The sequence below is a fragment of the Melozone crissalis genome, unplaced genomic scaffold (assembly GCF_028551555.1).
Source record: "Melozone crissalis strain CALT ecotype California unplaced genomic scaffold, PUWL_Pcris_2 ptg000236l_1, whole genome shotgun sequence".
Classification (NCBI taxonomy): Eukaryota; Metazoa; Chordata; class Aves; order Passeriformes; family Passerellidae; genus Melozone; species Melozone crissalis.
In genome coordinates, this window is record NW_026535997.1 from 207986 (window position 1) to 229777 (window position 21792).

General features: G+C 47.2%; 1 pseudogene; it reads right to left on the reverse strand.

Moving 5' to 3' along the window:
* The window catches only part of LOC128949461 (CUB and sushi domain-containing protein 2-like), a 139713-nt pseudogene that overhangs the window by 45805 nt on the left and 72116 nt on the right, over positions 1-21792 (reverse strand).

Genomic DNA, 21792 nt, shown 5'->3' on the forward strand with positions numbered 1-21792 from the left:
TCTCCTCTCTCCCCCCCTCCTCCAGCTTAACGGAATAAACATTTTTAAGGTCCTAATTCTAGTCTGACATGTGGATTCACAAGGGATCTGCATCTATTTACTGCCACGTGTATAAATTAATTCACTCAGGAAGGTTTGCTCCGGGAATGAATAATTCATGGCAGAAGTGCCAGCTTCTACCCTGATTACATAAAAATCCTGCTCCTGAGTGCTGTTACCAAGAAAGCTTCAATTTCACCTCCTTCCCTGATTTACAGTTGTTTAACCTTTAATTGTTGCGCAAAAAAGGGGGTAAAGCGATGCTGGAATTAAGATCTAATAATGGAGAACGCAAAGGAAGTGGAGCCAGGATGGATCCAGCTCCAGCTCCGTGGTCATTCCCTCCCTGGGGGCTGCACTGAGACCCCTCCCTGCAGCTGTTTCAGGTCCTGAAAAGCCAAAATCTTTCTCCAAGGGCTTTTTTTGCCTTCCTGGAAGACCCAGGGAAGCTGATGGGTCGTGACCAGGTGACAGCAGATCCTGGTGACATGTGGAAGTGCAGGCCTTAGCACTGGTGGGGGACCCAAAAATGTGGGATCAAAGAATTTTAAGTTTGGGATGGATTTTAAAGCTCATGTTGTTCCAAAATCTCTGCTGTGGCCAGGGACATCTCCCACTATCCAAGAGTGGAACAGGTTGGAAGCCCTGCTCAACCAGGCCTTGGGCACTTCCAGGGCTGGAGCATCCACAGTCTCATTGGACAATCATAATAAAAAACTACAATTTAACCCAGATTCCCCCTCTTTTGTGCCAGAGTAGGGGTCACACTGAGGGAAGTGGAGCCAGGATGGATCCAGCTCCAGCTCCGTGGTCATTCCCTCCCTGGGGGCTGCACTGAGACCCCTCCCTGAAGCTGTTTCAGGTCCTGAAAAGCCAAAATCTTTCTCCAAGGGCTTTCTGCCCTCCTGGAAGTCCCAGAGAAGCTGATGGGTGACAGCAGATCCTGGTGACATGTGGAAGTGCAGACCTCAGCACTGGTGGGGGACCCAAAGAATTTTAAGTGTTTGGGACGGATTTTAAAACTCATCTCGTTCCAAAATCTCTGCTGTGGGCAGGAACATCTCCCACTATCCAAGAGTGGAACAGCTTGGAAGGCCTACTCAACCTGGCCTTGGGCACTTCCAGGGCTGGAGGATCCACAGCCTCCCTGGACAATCACAATAAAAAACTAAAATTTAACTCAAATTCCCCCTCTTTTGTGCCAGAGTAAGGGTCACACTGAGGGACCACGGGCCTGCTCTTCCTAAATCCCACCCTGTGCCTCCCTGGCAATGCTCCTGGAGCTCTGGCATCCCTGGGGCTGTGCCCATGCCCTGGGGACCCTGGCAGTGCCCAAATACCCTCTGGGGGAAGGAGAACCTTTCCCTAAATCCAACCTGCCCCTCCCCTGGCACAGCTCCTTGCCTGGTCACAAGCTGCAGCCGTGGTATTTTCTGAAAAATCCTTTCCTTAGGATTTTTCCTCCTGAGAAGCTGAGAAGCCTCAGGAACAAAATGTAAACAATGATTATCTGCTGCTGTGGAATGCAACAGGTGCATCTGTGATTGGTCTCATGTTAATTGTCTCTAATTAATGGCCAATCACAGTCAGCTGGCTCAGACTGTCTGTCCAAGACAGAAGCTTTTGTCATCATTCCTTCTTTTTCTATTCTTAGCTAGCCTTCTGATGAAATCCTTTCTTCTGTTCTTTTAGTATAGTTAATAGAATAGAATAGAATAGAATAGAATAGAATAGAATAGAATATATATCATAAAATAATAAATCAAGCCTTCTGAAACATGGAGTCAGATCCTCATCTCTTCCCTCATCCTAAGACCCCTGTGAACACCGTCACAATAAACGTCACCAATGAGTCCCTGCCTAATCCTGGCTATAAATAAATAAATCCCTGATTCCAGAGAATTCCACATCAACCCATCCCTGTCCTACGAGGAACAGCAATTTCCCATCATGTGAGAGCAGCACACCCCGAGTGTCCTGCTGTCTGTCCTGGCTGTACCTGGATCCCTGCTCCCTCGGGCACTGTGATCTTCCACACGCAGTTGAGGCTGTTCAGGTAGGGCTCAGGGAAGCCTGGGGACAGGATGGTTCCTTTCCTCTCCGTCAGGTTCCCCCCGCAGGGCACTGCCGGGAGGAAAGCACAAGGAATTGGTTTTGCTAAAAAAAAACATTGTTAAAATTACAAGAAATCGAGAGCTGGTTGTGATTTAAGGATGAGATTTTAGGAATAATCCTCTTTCCAGTAACTTTTTCGTGCAACTTTTGGCACATTCCTTGGGTGTGGGGAGCACACGAGGATGATCTTCATCCTCTCCTTCAGAGGATGTGAAAGCAGCTTTCAGCCAGATCTGATTTATTTGAGATGCTGTCCCAGATCTCACAAGAGTACTGGATCAAAAATGTCAATTCCCTGGAATTTGGGGTTAAACTGTTCTTATTCAGAGCCAGGCTGGGCTTTGTTTTTTATCAGACAACCATGGAACAGTTTGGGTGGGAAGGGACCTTAAAGATCCCCAAATCCCTTCTCCCAGACACCTTCACTATCCCAGATTGTTCCAATCCCTGTCCAACCTGGCCTTGCACACTTCCACGGATGGGACAGCCACAACCTCTCTGGACAGAACCACAAGAGGTTCTAAAGAAGTCTTGAACATTTCATTCATTTACATTTCAATTCATTAGTGCTTTGTTTTGCTGTTGATTTTTCTTCAAGCTGGAAGAGACCCACAAACACCACCAACATCCAACCCCTGTCCCCTTTCAGGACAACCCAGAGAGCAGCACAGCTCCCAACAACATTCCCAGTGCCACCCACCCTGCTCCCACCTCTCCCAGTGCCACCTACCTGTTGCTATAGGAAATAAAATGATGTGAAGGTAAAAAGAGAGCTTTTCATTTCTGATTCTAACATTTATAGATTTCCAAAAGTGGCAGTGTACTGGAGGGTGGAAGAGCCACCTCTCCAATGACACTGGACACACCAACAGCCCATCAAATTTCTCCTCTTAAAATAAAACTCCGTGGACACGCTGCTCTTTTCAAGGTAAAAAGAGAGCTTTTAATTTCTAACAGTTATAGATTTCCAAAAGTGACAGTGGATTGGAGGGTGACAATGCCACTTGTCCAATGACACTGGACAAACCAACAGCCCATAAAATTTCTCCTCCTCCATAAAAGAACGCAGAACAATAATTATTTACATAAAGCGCGCGACAAGAACGCAAACACCAGAAAACTCAGAAAAACTTTAAAAAAACCAAGGTGGCACCTACCCATGCAGGTGGGGACGGAGGAGTTCCACTGGGCCAGGGCCCCGGGCATGGCCAGGCACTGGATGGCAGGGGAGCCCCTGAGGCTGTAGCCGGGGCTGCACTCGAAGCGCACCAGCGCGCCCACGGCGAAGTCGCTGCCCAGGCGCCGGCCGTGCCGCGGCTCCGGCACCGAGCTGCACTGCGTGGCGCTGGTGCGGGGCACGGCTGGCACACAGGGAGGACACAGGCAAAACAGAGTTAGTGCTGGCAGGGAGATGGTGGAGAGAAGATTTGTCTGTTTTACACTGGAATTACTGAGCGTCTGAATGCGGAGAGGTGCTGGGTGCAGACTTGACTGTTGAGTGATTGTACCCAAAGCCTGAAGTGTCAGGGGGGGAATCCAAACATGATTATTGAATGATTGTACCTAAACCCCAAAGTGTTTAAATCCCAAAGGGTGGCTGAATCCAAACTTGGCCATTGGCTGATTTATCTAAACCCCAAAGAGGGGCTGAATCCAAACACAACCATTGACTGATTGTACCTAAACCCCAAGGAGGGGCTGAATCCAAACGTGACCATTGACTGATTGTACCTAAACCCCAAAGTATCTAAATCCAAAGGAAGGGCTGAATTCAAACTTGGCCACTGACTGATTGTATCTAAATCTCAAAGTATTTAAACTCCAAGGAGGGGCTGAATCCAAACTTGGCCATTGACTGTTCCTAAAAATCTAAAGTATTGGGGCTGAATCCAAACATGATCATTGACTGATTGTACCTAAACCCCAAAGTATCTAAATCCCAAAGGAAGGGCTGAATTCAAACTTGGCCATTGACTGTATCTAAACCCCAACGAGGGGTTGAATGCAAACTTGACCATTGACTGATTGTATCTAAAAACCTGAAGTATCAGAGTTGAATCCAAACATGACCATTGACTGATTGTACTTAAACCCCAAAGTATCTAAATCCCAAGGAAGAGCTAAATCCAAACTTGGCCATTGACTGATTGTATCTAAAACCTTAAAGTATAGGGGCTGAATCCAAACATGACCATTGACCAATTGTATCTAAACCCCAAGGAGGGGCTAAATCCAAACTTGGCCACTGACTGATTGTATCCAAAACCCCAAAGTATCTAAATCACAAAGAGAGGATGAATCCAAGCATAACCACAACTTGATTTTATTTAAATCCCAAAGATTGGCTTAATCCAAGCATGACCATTGACTGATTATACCTAAATCCTAAAGATTGGCTTAATCTAAGCATGACCATTGAGTGATTACTCCTAAACCCCTAAGCATCTAAATCCTAAAGATTGGCTTAATCCAAGCATGACCATTGACTGATCATTCCTAAATCCCAAAGCACCTAAACCCCAAAAGTGAGCTGAATCCAAGCATGACCACTGAGAAGAGAAAAAAAACAACATTTCACTCCCAGTTCTGCCAGCTCAGGTGATCTGAGTTCAAGTGGCTCCATGCCAGACCGAGTGGAGGTGGCACTTGGTGACACAGCTGGGTGGGCATGGGGGCACCTGGATGAAGGTTGGACTTGAAGATCTTGGAGGTTTTTTCTAACTTTAATGATTTAATGATTCTATACTTGAAATAAAAGCAGCTGGGACATCCAGAATCCCCCCACTGCCTCCTTCCAGAGAACTTTCCCCACACCAAAAGGCTGTTTTTACCCAGGGGAACCAAAGGATTTGGCAGTGGCTTCCCAAAACATTGTTTTGTCACCCAATGCAGGAGCCTTTCGGTTCCTCAGCTCCCTGGGCCTCATGGTCATGAAGGAACAGTAATTGGGAAAAAAATCTCCTTTGGAAAAGAGAGAAAAGGGGGATTTAAGTTGTGATGGTGCTAAAATTATTGATTTTCCTGTTGAATACTGGGAATTACAAAGACAGGAATGAGTCTGGCAGGTAAGTGAGGAGAAAAACCCATCAAAAAAACCCAGGTCTATTGCCAAGGAAGAATTCAATTAATATTTTCCTCTGAGTTGCTTTAAATTTATGAGTGTTTAGCTAATTAGAGTCTGGCCAGGCAGATCCAAATCAGGATCGCCCTTTTCCCCTTGCTTCCCGTGCAAGCTCTTGCAGGAGGGAGGAGGAAACCTTCCCTGCTTTCATCAAAACCTTTGTTCTGCTGAGCTCTTTGAAGATTACAATCACAACCACGGCTGTTTCACACTCATTAGGCAGGAATTCAAGAGAACAGATCTCCAACTACTCCAAAATCCAAACCATGCTTTGCTTCACCCCTGCAGAAGGCTCAGGTCAGGTCGTGCCAGTGTCTGTCCCCTCTTTGCAGCACAAGCCTGGATGTTCCCACAGATAACTCCAGGGAGCACGTGGGTGAGAAATCCCTTCTGCTTTCCCACTGTTCCATGCATCATTTGCTATTTACTCCCATAAAATCCCCGAGTTGTTCTCGCCCAGCGCAGCACAAAGCTGTTACTGAAAGGATCAAGGGGCAGCAGTGTGACAGCCCCGAGCCTGTGACACGCACACAGGGAGGATTTCCGAGCTGCCAGACGGGATTTCAGCTGCTTGCACCCAGCGAAAGTGCTAAAAATGCCACTGGGGAGAATTGCTGGGAGATAAATCTCCAAATTCCCTGTGTGACTCCGGGCACGACGCTGGGATGGGGCTGATGGTAATCCTGGGATGTGCAGGGTTCAGGCTGAGTGGGAATGAAAGGGCAGAATACAAAGCACCCAGAGCAGCCCTGCCAGAGCTCTGCTCCCAAAGGAATCCTAATTCCCTGTGATATTCCCTGCTCAGAACCCCCAGACACCAAAAGCAGCTCAGGACACTCAGGACACCCCTGGGAGCGACCCGAGGACACTTCCAGAACACACCTGAACTCACCTTGGTAGACGAAATGAAAGCCTTTGGCTGTGGATTGACCCTTGGAGCTGAATTTGATGAGGATCTGGTTGGTGGTGGCCAATGGCAAAGATTCCCCTGGATGGGGAGGAGGGAAAACAGGAGAGACACAGAGGTGGAGGAATGAGCCACAGAGAGTGGGTGTTGGGTGACAGCTGTGACAAAGCTGCTGTCTCCAGCAGGGACAGGGACAGGGGATAGGGAGCAGCTCCCTACCTGAGTGAGAGCCTGAGAGGGAGCTGAGCAGCCGTGAGTGCTCCGTGGGGCCATCGTGCACCTCCACCACGTCATTGAGCGCCGTCTGGAAAAAGGCAAACTGCCCGAAGAGCACTGTGGGGACAGGGACAGGGCTGGCACCGGCCACTGCTGTCCCCAGTGCCACCACACTGCCATCCCACTGCTGTCCCCAGTGCCACCATGCTGCTGTCCCCATGGCCATCACACTGCTGTGCCCAATGTCATCACACTGCTGTCCCACTGCTGTCCCCAGCATCACCACGCTGCTGTCCCCAGTGTCATCACACTGCCATCCCACTGCTGTCCTCAGTGCCACCACACTGCTGTCCCCAGCATCACCACGCTGCTGTCCCCAGTGTCACCACACTGCTGTCCCCAGCATCACCACGCTGCTGTCTCCAGTGCCACCACACTGGCGTCCCCATATTGCTGTCCCCAGTGTCATCCCACTGCTGTCCCCAGTGCCACCACACTGCTGTTCCCAGTGCCACCACACTGGCGTCCCCATATTGCTGTCCCCAGTGTCATCCCTCTGCTGTCCCCAGTGCCACCACACTGCTGTTCCCAGTGCCGCCACACTGGCATCCCCATATTGCTGTCCCCAATGTCACCACACTGCCATCCCACTGCTGTCCCCAGCATCACCATGCTGCTGTCCCCAATGTCACCATACTACTGTCCCACTGTTGTCCCTAGTGCCACCACACTTCTGTCCCCAGTGTCATTACACCATCATCCTCACTCAATCCCAGTGCTGTCCCCACTGTCATCCCATTGCCACCCCATTGCTGTCCCTACACCGCCCTCCACACCCAGCCTCTGGGGCCAAGGCATTTTCATGGACTCAGAGAATCCCCTGAGCTGAACCAGACCCCAAGGACCGTCCAGTCCAAGCCCTGACCCCCCAGGATTCCCAACATTCCAAACTGGGATTTCTTTTCCCAGCACAACCTCTGTCCTGCGTTTCAGCTGCCTTTATTCCAGGCAGGGAGTGACAGCCTGGAAAAATGGGAGCCTTTTATTTATCCCCAAATTCCAGAGGCAGCACCAGACTCCCCTGGCTTCATTAACTCAACATTTTCCCACTGATTCCCAGCCCACTGGGAATTTCCTGTGGCTCATTACCCTTTCCCTGCCTAGGGAACACGAGGCGCAGAATTCCACTGAGGAATTATAATTATTGATTAGCTGCAATGGACAAAATTGGACAAATCCAGAATTTTCTCTGACTCCAGCACAAAGAGCACCCAACAGCACCTCCTGCTACCTCTCCTGCTACCTCCTCTCCCATCTTCCTTATCTCCAGTTCTGGATGAACTTAGAAAAATTATCATTAAAAACCCAGCAAATAAGAAGAGAATCCCATAAAAATTCCAAGCATGGTACCATAGTCCTTGGGCACGACGATGGAGTACAGGCACACATGGCCACTGGTGTAGTTTTGGGGATAATTTGGGGACAGGACGACTCCATCTGAGCCTGTGTACTGCCCGCCACAGGGAGCTGCAAGGGAAAAGGATCATGGAGCATCCCTGGAGCCTGGAAATGTCCCCAGCCACCATCCCCTGCTCCAGGTGCTGCTGCCTGAAAGTTCTCATTGGAAAAATCAGGTTTATCCCACCCTGAGTTTGTGCTGGAATTATCAAACCACTAACTAATGTGGGATTTGCTCTGTTCCCCACTCACAGCTGGGGATGAGCTCCTTTTGCCACCTTTCCTCAGTTTTTCCTGCCACAGCCTTCCCAAATTAGGGATTTCACTCCTTCCCCCCACCAGCTGCCTCTTGATCCCCTTCTCAGCTCAAATCTGACTGCAAACCATGAAGTCAGAAAAGAAAATAAAATAACCACAGATAAACCCTAAGGAAAAACCCCTTGTTTTGTCACTGAGCTCTGTCCCTGCTCAGCAACACCCAAGACTGAGGGTTTGGATTGGCAAGGATCAGGTTTAGCCAAGGTTTAAGAGGATTCCTGACTCCTGTCCTGTGCCAGGCACTGAATCAGTCATGTCCAGTTTCCTGTCTGTCTCCAAGAAAACCCTCAAGAAAACTCCCCAAAATCAGCTCTTCCTTTAAAAAAAGAGCTGTTAAACCCCTGAAAAACAATGAAATCTAATTCCTGGTAAAACCCCTAAAAAATTATAGAAAAACTGAGAAAACCCCTGTGAATTAACCCCCATTTTTCCATGGAGGATGCATTGAGGGGTCCAGCTCTGGGCAGATCCTCCCCCCAGCCCCTTCCCGTGGGATTTACCTGTACAGGTGGGGCGTGGCTTGTTCCAGGTGGGTTTCCCATCCCCTCCCATCACACAGGTGAGGGTGGGGCCCCCCTCGATGTCGTAGCCCCCATCACAGTAGAAGGTGATGGTGGAGCCCAGCTTCAGGTCTGTGCCCACCCTGGTGCCATTCTTGATGGAGCCTGGGTCAAAGCAGGACTCCCGGGGGTTCTCTGCAGGGAAAGAGATAAAATTTTAAAAAACATATTAAAAAAATGTTAAAAACCAAATTTCCTAGGATTTTTATTCCTCGGGCGCAGCTCCTCTGCTGCTTTGATAAGTGCAATGGGATTTTTTTTAGGATTTTTTTCACCTGAGAATGTGTGGGATTTTCACAAGGACTGGCACCATTTGCAGGGTGTGGATTTGGGATTTGGTTTGGATTCTGGGAGAAGGGAGGCTCCAGTTCCCACCCAGGCACCCAAAATCCAAACTCCCTGTTTTGGGAACCACAGACTGGGGAACCCCCTCTGCCCATCACACATTTGTACCCTCAGCCTTTAAATCCTGAAATCCTGGGTTCCCCTGGGTTCAGTGGGGTCTTGAAGGACCATAAGCCAAATCAAAACTCTGATTTCACACAACCCCAGGATCGCTGAGGCTGGAAATTCCCTTCAGGACCATCGAGTCCAAGCTGCGACCCATCCCCACCCTGTCACCAGCCACAAGGACAAATCATATTTGAGATGGGGAGGAATCTCCATCTGGCACAGAGAAATCCTGGATTCCCCATCCCTGAAGTGTCCAAGGCCAGGCTGGATGGAACTGGGAGCAATCTGGGATGGTGGGATTGTTCCTGCCCATGGATGGATTTTAAAGTCCTTTCCAACCCAAACCAGTCTGGGATTCTTTCATTTATTCCTTGGACACCTCCAGGGGTGGGGATTCCACCCTTTCCAAGGCCTGGCACCTTTTCCATGCAGAAGTTCCTGCTCATGTCCAACCTGAGCCTCCCATAGCACAACTTCAGGCTGCTCCCTCTCATCCTGTCCCTGTTCCCTGGGTGCAGAGGCCAAACCCCACCTTGCTCCACCCTCCTGGCAGGTAGATAGTGAAAAATTCTCTTCCTGCAGAGTTTAAAATCCCATTTCCACATAAAAACTCCAGAGAACACTACAGAGCTGTCAGGACTTAGATATTTTTTTCCTTCTTCTAACAGCTTTTTTTTGGGGGGGTTTTCTTTTCTTTAATTTTTTTCCCTGCCTGCAATATAATTAGAGGCTTTGATTAATCCTGCTCTTTTGTCATTTGGAAATTGCTCATTAAAGACAAGGGCTTTTCTGAGAGCAGTGGCTCTGGGAACAATTCAAGTGTGCTTAAGCATTAAATCAGGGGCTCTCAGATTTTGGGGAAGGTGTGGAAAGGAGAAACAGGAAACTGTAAAGCCCACAGGTTTTGCTTTTGCTTCTCTGCATGAAAAATCAGGTGATCCCATGGTTTCCTGTCCACAGCAGCTGCACCAGGAGATCCAAATGAATGGGGCACAAAAAGATGGGATTTTCTTTTTCCTCAGAGCATCAATTCCCTGTTTTGGAAGCCACAGATTGGTCAACCCCCACTGCTCATCACACATTTGTATCCTCAACCTTTAAATCCTGAAATCTTGGGTTCTCCTGGCTCTGTGGGGTCTTGATGTACAAATTTGGGACACTTTGAGCACCACTTTTTCTCTTTTCCTGTTTCACTCCTTTCCTCTTCACCTCCCTTTCTCCACCCTCTGCTTTGGGGATGCCAAAACACCAGAATTCCCCCTGGAAGGAGCTTTCCACAGCATCTAGAGCCTTGTTCCAAAGAGGTGGAATAATCTGGGAATAAGTAGAGGGAAAGCCCCAGGTAGCTGCTGGTGGGGTCTTGATGCACAAATTTTGGACACTTTTGAGCACCACTTTTCCAGTTTCACTCCACTCCTCTTCACCTCCCTTTCTCCACCCTCTGCTTTGGGGATGCCAAAACACAATAATTCCCCTTGGAAGGAGTTTTCCACAGCACCTAGAGCCTCTCCAGTTGTTCCAACAAGTGGAATAATGTGGGAATAAGCAGAGGGAAAGCCCCAGGTAGCTGCTGAGCCCCCAGCCCTCACCTGTGTACTCGATGACGAAGCCAGCGTTGCTGACGGAGGCGTCGCTCCGGAACGCCAGGAAAAGGCTGTTGCTGCTGCTCTCGATCCTCTCTGGCAGCTGGGAGCCATAAAAACTCCCAATCAGAGGGCTCAGGGAGTCAGGCCCATCGTAGATGTGCAGGAAATCGTAGCCAGGCTCCAGGCTGAAGCTGCAAAAGCAAAGGAGGAGAGCTTGGGGTCAGGACATATTAGTGGAGAATTCCGCGTTGATGTTCTGGGATGTGGAAACCCGGGGCAGGGACTGGCTGCTCCTGCTCCAAAATCCTGCCAGGCAGAGGAAATTCCTGCCTCTATCCATGTCTGAGGGATCCAGGAGTAGGGATGGAGTCAAGGGGTTGGGATGGGGTTGGTCTCAGAGCTGCAGCTGCTGCAGGGATTCCTGGGCTGTGCCACATCATGTTCTATTTATTTCTGGGGTGGAAGGAATGATGAATCTGACTCCATGTTCTCAGAAGGCTGATTTATTATTTTATGATACTGTATTATATTAAAGAATGCAAACTAAACTACACTAAAGAATATAGAAGGTTAAAGAGATAATAATGAAAACTCGTGACTCTCTCCAGAGTCCTGACACAGTTTGGCCCTAATTGGCCAAAGAGTGAAAACAACTCACAGCAGAATCCAATGAAACAATCACCTGTGCGTAAACAATTTCCAAACACATTCCACATGTGAGCAAAACACAGGAGAAGCAAATCAGATAAGAATTGTTTTCCTTTTTCTCTGATTCTTCTCAGAAGAATCCCGGCCAAAGGGATTTTTGGATTTTTCCAGAAAATATGTGACAATGTTCTGTCTATCAAAGAGGAACTGCAGCTGGAATAAGAGGATCTCCTCCCCAAAAAATGTCTGGGAACAGATTATCCAGGGACATGGGACAGCTCCATCAGATTCCTTCCCAAAGTTCAGACATCCACACCCAGATCCTCCCTCCCCTCTCTGTGGCCATGGCACCAAACCATGCGTCCCCTCCCCAAGGCTATGGCACCAAACCCTTGTGTACTCACACGCTGAACACCAGGGCAATGACATAGTCAGGGGACACTGTCAGCTTCCAGTCACACTCCTTCCCTGGGGGATATGGCTCTGGGTACTGTGGGGACAGGATCACCCCAGCCGGGCCCGTCAGGATCCCGCCACACGGAGCTGCAGGAAAACCACCAAGGGTGAGCCTCTTGTGAAAAATGCGTATTTTATGATCGGCTTTTTGCAAATATTCAAATGAATGTTATATGTGTTGTGTTAGGAAGTAATGCTGGATTAATCCTCTTAAGTAGTGTGTTAAATATAGTTTTAGGTTATAACAAAATGTTAAAATAGAAACTATGCTATGTAGGATACTTTTTTAAAGAAAGGACTCGCATTGAGATAGCAGCCACAGGACACCTAAATCTTTCAGAAAAAAAGAATTTATTGCCCTCTTATCAAAAGAAACTAACTTCTTCCCACCTCAAAGGTGCTGTTAGGATTCAGAGGAAGAAGCTGACACTGCCCAGACAGAATCCTGTATTTGAATGGAATTTATGCATCATGTATGAGGTGTTTGAATATGCAACAGGTTATTTTTTTTAACGGTTAATCGTTTGTTAACTGTGTCCTTTTTCAGGCTCATGCTGCCCAGAAAAGGTCCCCGGACCGTCTGTAACTCTTTGTATTTATTGTCTCATATTCTCCTAATTCAATTTGTCCAAATTATTATTAATTAATATTAATAATTATTATATAGAATAGAATTAATGTTAATTAATTCTAATTGTATTACTATTTTTATAACCATTTTATTACTATTAAACTTTTAAAATTTCAAAAACAAGTGATTGGCGTTTTTCACAATTTAGAGCACGCAGACTTCCAAAGCACCAAATGGGAAGCAGGAATGGAATAAAATAAAGGAGATGTGATAGACAGAGGGGATTGAGACAGCACAGAATCCTTGTGGGGCATTTTAGTGGGAAGTGACCCTGAGGCTCATGTAGGACATGAGGTTGTGGTGGCTCTGCCAGGTGAGGGCTCTGTCAAACACCTCAAAGAGATCTCTGGATGCCACCAGGACCTTCCTAAAATCCATAAGTGAAGAGCCAGGAGGGAGAGAGAGGGAGAAATTCCACTTTCCTGCTGCATTTATGGAAGTCCCTGTCAAGGCCTGCTCGCCCGTAACGAGGTGAAAACACGTCTGGGCCTAAATGGCTCTGTCGTGTTTACTCCACTTCCCAGCACATTAAATGCCAAGCTGATTGAAAAATCAATTATTGCTTTTTTAAGGCTCAAAGTGCCTGCTCGTGTTTCTCACCGTGGCAAAACATGACTGATATTTTTCCTGTCAGTTTTTTATTATGCAGGCTCTTTGTGAGGGCTCGGAGGTTTCCCAGATCGGCCCTCACGTATTTGGGGTGAAAGGAAGGGGGTCTGAGAGCAGATAAAGAGTGGGAAATGAACTGGGATGGGATAAAAATGATGGGATAAATCTTGGAAACATTTTCCATGAAGGAATGAGCATGTGGAATTTGATAAAGAAAAGTATCAGGTAAAACCCAGTGGGGCTTGTCTAGAAATGCCATAGTAGGGATTAGAGAGCTTTTTCAAGTCCAAAAATGGAGAAATGTCATCCTTCTGGGACACACCAGGAAACCACAGCACAGATATGGAAAATTTGGCTGAAAGTCCCCCAAAAATACCTTGGAGAAACCACCAAACTTCCCACATTTGGGATGGAATGAGAGCAGGGAGAGCACAGCCTGTGGGGAGGTCTGAGAGCAGCTACAGAGTGGGAAATGAGCTGGGATGGGATAAAAATGATGGGATAAATCTTGGAAACATTTTCCATGAAGGAGTGAGCATGTGGGATTGTCCTGTGAGCTTTGATAAAGAAAAATATCAGGAAAAATATCAGGTAAACCCCAGTGGGGCTGGTCTAGAAATGCCATAGTACCTGTTAGAGAGCTTTTTCAAGTCCAAAAATGGAGAAATGTTATCCTTCTACTGAAATCACAGTACAGATATGGAAAATTTGGCTGAAAGTCCCCCCAGAAATGCCTTGGAAGAACACACCAGCATCTCTTCTGTGCCCATTCATCCCAATTTTAACCCCAAGGGTGCCTTCCCCTCCCATACTGTAACGTCAGGGGAAAACTCTGCAGAAACTGAAATCTAAGGACTCATTTTTGAAAAGCCTGAGGGAGACAAGTGTTCAACACCCTCGGATTCCTTTGAAAATCCCACCCAGAGTCTCCAAAGGGTTTGAAGCAGGAGCTGGACCCAGCCAGTGGTGCCTGGGACTGGGAGGGATGCAGACTTCAAATGGCCCAAACCTCCCGGGGCTCTCCCAGCCTGGATTGTTTCACAGTGGTGCCACAAAGAGGGGAAAACGCATCTGAAATGCTAAATACCCCCAGTCAGCCCTAAATTTAACACTGAGTTTTCCCAGTTTAGCTCCAACTAGGCTGCCTCTCCCCCAGTTACTGATATTTCACTGATTATTCCTCCAAATCCTTTGTCACTTCATATTAAAATTGGCTGGGAAAAAAACTATAAACAATTGAAGTATAATTTGAAGTACAATTTGAAGTATTAGAAAATCAGCATTTTTAATCACAGCTGTGGAGACCTGAAGGATATTTTTTTAAAAATATTTCTTGATTTTTTAAGATGTGTGGAGTGAAATTTTATAACAGGGTTCAGGATGGATCTGTGTCCATGAATTCAGGATGTGGATCTGTGTCCATTGGTTTAGAACATGGACCTGTGTCCCTGGGCTCAGAACATGGACCTGTGTATATGGGTTCAGGACATGGATTTGTGTCCATGAATTCAGGACGTGGATCTGTGTCCATGGATTCAGGTCATGGATCTGTGTCCATGGGTTTAAAACATGGATCTGTATCCATGGGCTCAAGACAGGGATCTGTGTCCACGGAGTTAAAACAAGCATCTGTGTCCACAGATTAAGCACAGGGATCTATGTCCATGTGCCCAGGACATGGATCTGCATCCATGGGCACAGATCATGGATCTGTGTCCATGGATTCAGATGACAGATCTGTGTCCATGTGCTCAGATAATGGATCTGCATCCCTGGGCTCAGATCATGGATCTGTGTCCATGGATCCAGGTCACAGATCTGCATCCATGGGTTTAGAACATGCATCTGCATCCATGGGCTCAGAACAGGGATCTGTGTCCATGGATTCAGGACAGGGATCTGTGTCCCTGGGCCCAGAACATGGCCCTGTGTCCATGGATTCAGGACATGGATCTGTCCATGGATTCAGGTCGTGGATCTATGTTCGTGTGCCAGGACATGGCCTTGTGTCCATGGATTCAGGTCACAGATCTGTGTCTGTTTCCTTGTGTACCTGTGCAGGTGGGAGGGTCAGGCTGCCAGAAGAACCTGTTCTGGATCTGCACACAGGTGATCTGGGCCTCCCCTTGCAGGCTGTAGCCGGGGTTGCACTGGAAGGTGATGGAGTCCCCGGCCTCCCGGCTGTCCCCGCTCCGGCTCCCGTTCTGGGGGATTCCTGGGTCGTTGCAGGATGTGGCTGTGGACACTGCAGGGAATTAAAAGCACTCCTGAATATCAATGTTTATTTAACACCAGGCCTGCAGCACTGGCTGCCCTCAGGCTCTGTCCTTACCCAGACATCCAGGCCATGCCTTGTTTCCCCATCCCTCCTCCTTCAGCATCCCACAAAGTTCCCCGACACACAAAAAGTGCTTTTCCCTTTGCTCTGAGCATCTGCCACTCCAGCTGGGAAAGGCTCTGGGGACCAGCAAGTTCAAGAGCAGCACCCAGGGAGCAGCTTTGATGTAGAATTGTGCACATGGCTGTTTACTCCATCAGGCCAGACACCCACTGATCCTCCACGGTGCTTTTGGAGAGTTCTGTGCCAAGGCACATGCTGCAAAATCAACTCAGCCACCAGCACTTCACGCTTTCCCCTGAGTGCCAGAGAAATTTAGCCTCAAGATCTGTGAAGCATCAAGCCTGACCTTTCAGAAATGTGTTTGTTTCCTTTCCAGACTTGTTGCTGCCTCTCTTTGAGGTCTGAGATGTCCCCTGAGCTGGGGACAGGCAAAGCTTCGCTGCTGCCTGAGCTCAAGGTCTGCCAACAGCACATGGATTTACCAGCAGGGAAAATCCTGGAGTAATAGGAGTTTTGTGAGCTTATCCACCTCATTAAAGGTCCCAAGATCCCAAAGTGGACAGGTCTGAGCTCAGGTCTGGCTGCTTAGTCACACCTGCTGAACAAAGGCTTTGAGCAGGAGCAGTCAATAAAGCCCAGCTCCAGATCAGGAGCTTATTTCCTGCTAAGTTGATGAGAGTCTGTTACAGCCAGGCAGTTTAGAGAAAGCTGCTCTTGAAAGAGCCAGAGGAAATCCCTCTCTTTCTGTGCAGCTGGAGATAAGGAAGTTAACAGCCCAGGCTGGTCCTTCCTGGCAGGATGAGACACAAATGTGGCAAAAAACCCCAGGATGGCACCGCTGTGCTGCGTAACACAAAGCTCTGCCTCTGTCTGGGTCATCCCAAAGCTCTGAAACCCAGCAGAAATTCTCCCCAAAATGCTGCCTTGTTCCCCCAGCCAAGCAAGACACCCTAGACAGAAAGTTATGGAAAGAAAAAACAGAAAACCCAAACTTGGGAAGATGTTTCAATGTGTCTCAGTCCAGGCAAAGTCACATCATCACTCACCCAACCACTCCCTGTTTTTATCACTCCAAAACAACTGCACAAACCTGAACATTCCATAAATATTGGAATATATCACCCTAAATAATTGAAATTAATATGTTTGCAGGGCTGAGGTTTGGTTGGGGTTTCCCTCTGGGTCTGGTCAGGTTTTTGAGGAACCCCTGCCCATCCCACCTGAGAACTGGATGGCAAAGCCCTGCTTGCTGGTGAAGAAGTCGGTGTTGAACTGCAGGATGACGGAGTTGAAGGTGCTGTGGATGTCCCCAGGCAGCCCCGAGCCGCTCATCTCCTTCAGCAGGATCCCGTTCTCCACCGGCCCGTCCCAGATCCGCAGCACGTCGTGGAACTCCTCGGTGTGGAAAACCATGAAATGGAGCCTGAGGGGCAAAAAACACCCGAAATTCAGGCCTGGAGTGTGGTTTGTGCCAAATTCAGGCAGCCAGGCTCACATAGAATGTGTTGTTTCATCTGGAATTCAGGCCTGGAGTGAGGTTTGTTGTGGTATTTTTTGAGTCTTGAATTTGACTCCATGTTTTTAGAAGGCTAATTGATTATTTTATTATATTATACAAATTATACTAAATTTTATGTTACATCATTATTATATTATATTATATTACATTATATATTATATTATATTATATTATATTATATTATATTTACATGATATTATTTATATATATTTACATATGTTGATATTATATATATATAATATAATTTATATTATATTACTTATAGATTATTATTATTATTATTATTACTACTAAATATTATGTTCTATATATTATATAAATTATACTAAACTACACTAAAGAATAGAGAAAGGATAAAGACAGAAGGCTAAAGGATAAAAATGAATCTCGTGACTCTTTCCAGAGTCTGACACAGCCTGACTGTGATTGGTTATTAAGTTAAAACAATTCACACAAAACCAATGAAACAATCACCTGTTGGATAAACAATCTCTAAATTACATTCCAAAGCAGCAAAACACAGGAGAAGCAAATCAGATAATTATTGTTTTCATTTTTCTCTGAGGCTTCTCAGCTTCCCAGGAGAAGAAATCCTGGTGAAGGGATTTTTCAGACATCCCCAAATCCCACCCTGTCCTTGGGGGTGTTGTCCAAACCCTCCTGGAGCTCTTGGGAATGTGAGCATTCCCTGGGGATGGAGCAGGAGTTGATCCCATCCACTCCTGCACTCCAATCCCACCTGGACAGGAGGAATTTCCCTGTCCCTGTTTGTCACTGCCCCATTTTCCCTCTGGCACAGCAAAATCAGGCCAAGCATGGGCAACTCAACCCCAGTGTGAAACGGGGACAGAAACCTAGAAACAGAAAAAAAAACTTCTGTAAAAAATAAACCCATCAGGTGCTGTGCTGAAATCCCTGCCAGCCCACAGAGGCAAACAGGGAAGCTTTCACTTGGCTGCTTTCCCATTTATCTGGGGCAAACATAAATAAATCAGGGGAGAGACATAAAAAAAAGGGGGAGGAAAAAAAAAAAAAAAAAGAAAAAAGCCCCACTGCAAAATCCTCAGGAACAAAATGATGCCCAGAGAAGCTGGGAGAAACCAAAAGAGCTGAATCATAAATCTCCCAAGCAGAGACCTTGAGCAAAGAGAAATAAAGCCAGGCCTGAGGAAAATCAGGATGGATGGTGCAGAGCTGTTCTCCACGGCTGCCTTGCTGTGATTAGGTTTGTTCCCAGCCTTAACTGGGCCCAGTGAGCCAGAACTGCTGGGAAAAACTAAAAACTCATCCCTGGAGACCTTGGGATCAGGGGGAGGCTGCCAGGGGTTGAGCTGGGCTGGGGGGACACCCTGGAACTGCCACCAGCAGCTCCAGGGCTGCCTAAACCACCCCATTTATCTGAGAAAAAACAAATTCAGGGGGAGAACACCTGGATGATCCAGGTGATCAGGCTGGAATCTGCTGGGGTATCAGATATGGAGTTCTCTGGAGCAAATCCAGCTATTCCACATTGACATCTCAGCTTTTCCCTCAGCCTGAGGTGTGAGACCAGGCACAGCCCCTGCTGCAGCAGACAATGGAGGGGAAAGGAGTTTTATTCATGAGGGGAAAGGAGTTTTATTCCTGAGGGGAAAAGAAATTGTATTCCTGAGGGGAAAGGAATTCTATTCCTGAGGGAAAGGAATTTTATTCTTGAGGGGAAAGGAGTTTGATTCATGAGGGGAAAGGAGAAGAAATTCCATTCCTGAGGGGAAAGGAATTCTATTCCTGAGGGGAAAGGAATTTTATTCCAGAGGGAAAGGAATTTTATTCCTGAGGGGAAAGGAATTCTATTCCTGAGGGGAAAGGAATTTTATTCCAGAGGGAAAGGAATTTTATTCCTGAGGGGAAAGGAATTCTATTCCTGAGGGGAAAGGAATTTTATTCCAGAGGGAAAGGAATTTTATTCCTGAGGGGAAAGGAATTTTATTCGTGCACTCTGACAATCCCAAATATTTCTCAATTATAGGCATGGAAATGCAGTAAAAAACAAACAAAAAATCCCACAAAAAAACCCAAACCAAACCAAACCAAACAAAAAGAACCTCAAACAAACAAACAAGCACCAAAAAAAAACCCCCCAAAAAACCCCAAAAAACCCCAAACCAACAAACAAAAAAACAAACAAAAAAAACCCAAACCAACAAACCAAAACAAAAGAAACCAAACAAAAAACCCCAAACATCAACACCCAAACCAAACCAAACCCAAAACAAAACCAATAACCAAATTAGAAACTGGGGAGATTATATTTATGTAAATATAAGTGTGAGAGTGGGGAAGCTCTGCCAGTTTAGCAAGGAGCAGAGAGGAGAGCCCAGCTCTACCCTGAGTGTGAACAACCCTTGGTCCCTGTGGGTCCCTTCCAGCTCTGGGTATTTTCTCTGCTGTTTTTAGATGAAACTCTGCAAAGTGGAACCTGTCAATACCCATGAAAATGGGAATTAACAACATCAGTGGAATTTCACAACACTGGGCTCAGGGGTTGACCACAACTCTGCCATGTCTCTGTGTCCTCTGCTCCCAGCTGGGTAAGGAATTTCCATCCATTTTCCACACAACCTCCTGCTTTTCCTCCACCTTCCTCCTCACCCCCAGCCCAACCAAGGCACTCCAAGCCCCCTCTGCAAGAGCAGCCCTTTCCCTTTCATGGCTCTGAGGTGCAGACTCATTTTTCTCGCTGTCTCACCCCCCCTGCCCTTCCCCTGGTGCTGCGCAGCTACAGCTTCATTCCAAAAGCTCTGGTGATTAATTTTCATGTAAGTTATAAATGAGAGCTTTATGCAATTGTATCATGCGTGAAGAGGATTATTTTTCCAATGGATTACCATAAAAATGAAGTTGCTGGGAATGTGCTCTCTCCACTCCCCTGAGATCAGCTGTGCTGCTGCTGGGGCTGGGAGATGAAAGGGGCAGGGAGAGGGAGCTCTGATCCCTGGGAAGGGCAGGGTCACCAGGTGTGTGCGGCTCTGACACCTTCCAGAACCTTCTCCTTTCACTGCTGGCCTCTTCCAAGCCTTTGGTTGATCCCAAACCTCTGCTCATGCTTTTAGGGATTACAAGAGCAAAGTTGCTGAAGCAGCCTTTGGATAGGGGGGAAAAAGGGACTTCTCTACTCTGTCCTATAAAAACCTTTTCCAGGAGAACAAAAATAGAGGAGATTTCGAGTGGAAGCTGCCTGTGCAGGGATTCAGCTGTTTTTGCTGTGCTTTTCCTCCTCTGCTCACACCCAAGCCCATCCATTATTGAGCCATTCTGAAGGGCAGCGCTAATGGAGGGAATTTCTGCATGAAATAAAAATGTGAAAACACCAGGCCAAACCTGCCTCCAGCAGAACTCCACGGGCTAAAAGCAGCACAGAGCTCACCCTGAGGGCCAGGCTGTGCTGGGATGGGTGCTGAGGCAGCAGGGAGGAGAAAATGGGATGGAGAGGGAAGGAATTCAGGATGGAACAGCAATGGGCTTGGGGTGAGCCAGGAATGGCTGAGAAGCACTGGGAACTCTGATGGGAGAGGATTACTACTACTATTATTATTATTATTATTATTATTATTATTATTATTATTATTACTACTACTACTACTACTATTATTTATCATTATCATCATTATTATTATTGTTGTTGTTATTCAGAACTTTTAAGGTGCATTTCTCCCCCTCAAATCCCACTCAGTCAAAGCTTGGCTTGCCCAAATATTCCAGTTTTTTTGTGGGTTTTGGCCAGCCTGGAATCCCTGGGAACACCCAGGGCAGCCCTGAAGGGTTTGGCAAACATCACTCAGGGGGTGGTGGGGCAGAAGTGAAGGATCAGGGAGAAGGAATTCCCTGGATTCTGGGACATTCCCTGTGATTTCCTACAACACCCCCATTCCAGGATTGTGTGGCCATTCAGCACTTTTGGGATGTTCCTCATTGATCTGGTGGAAAAAAGGGTTTGATTCTGGATGCATCCCATTAAGGAGAGGGGTGGGAAGCTGTCCATGGGCACCAAAGCTCATCTGGGATGTCTGAGCTCAGGAACACCATGGGCAGGACCAGGACATGGTCTGGTGTCACCACCCAGGGCTGAAAACAGAGGAGCAGTGATGCCTCTGGGGGCTCTGAGCAACCTGGGAAATAAACCCCATAAATCCTCAATCCCATCCTAAACCATTCCCTGATTCTGGAACCAACGCAGTGACTTCTCCCTGCTCGTCCCTCAGCTTCTCCCTCCTTTGCTTTATTTAATTTTTGATCTTTGTTTCTGCGAGAAATCCGTGGGGATTTTTTTGAAAAAACCAGCTCCAAGTGGGAAAGAAGCCAAACCACAGGAGCCCAGCTCACCCAATGGTGCACCCAGGCTCTGCCTCGATGGTCCAGATGCAGTTGAGGTTGTGGTCGTAGGGAGTTGGGTATCCTGGAGAAAGGATCCGTCCCGAGGTCTCTCCTCTGATTGTCCCTCCACACTCAGCTGGAACAAAAATATTTATGGGGTTAGGGAGGAGATTTGTGGCTTTCTGTGGCTCTTGCTTGGCAACAAGCTCACCCTGCAACAGAGATTATTCCTGGCTTTTTCCAGGGATTCTAAAAGCTTACAAAGATGAAGGGAATTGTTGAATTCAGCTGAGTTATCAGAGTTATTCTGAATTTCTGAACACCTGGCAAAGCTTCCCTGCACCTTTCTGAATCTCCAGGGAGCAAAAGCAGAGCCTGTCAGGATCCTGATTCCCTGCTCCACACGTGGGGGTGAAGGAGCTCTGCTCCTCTGCTTGGATTCATCAGAAAATGAAGGATAAG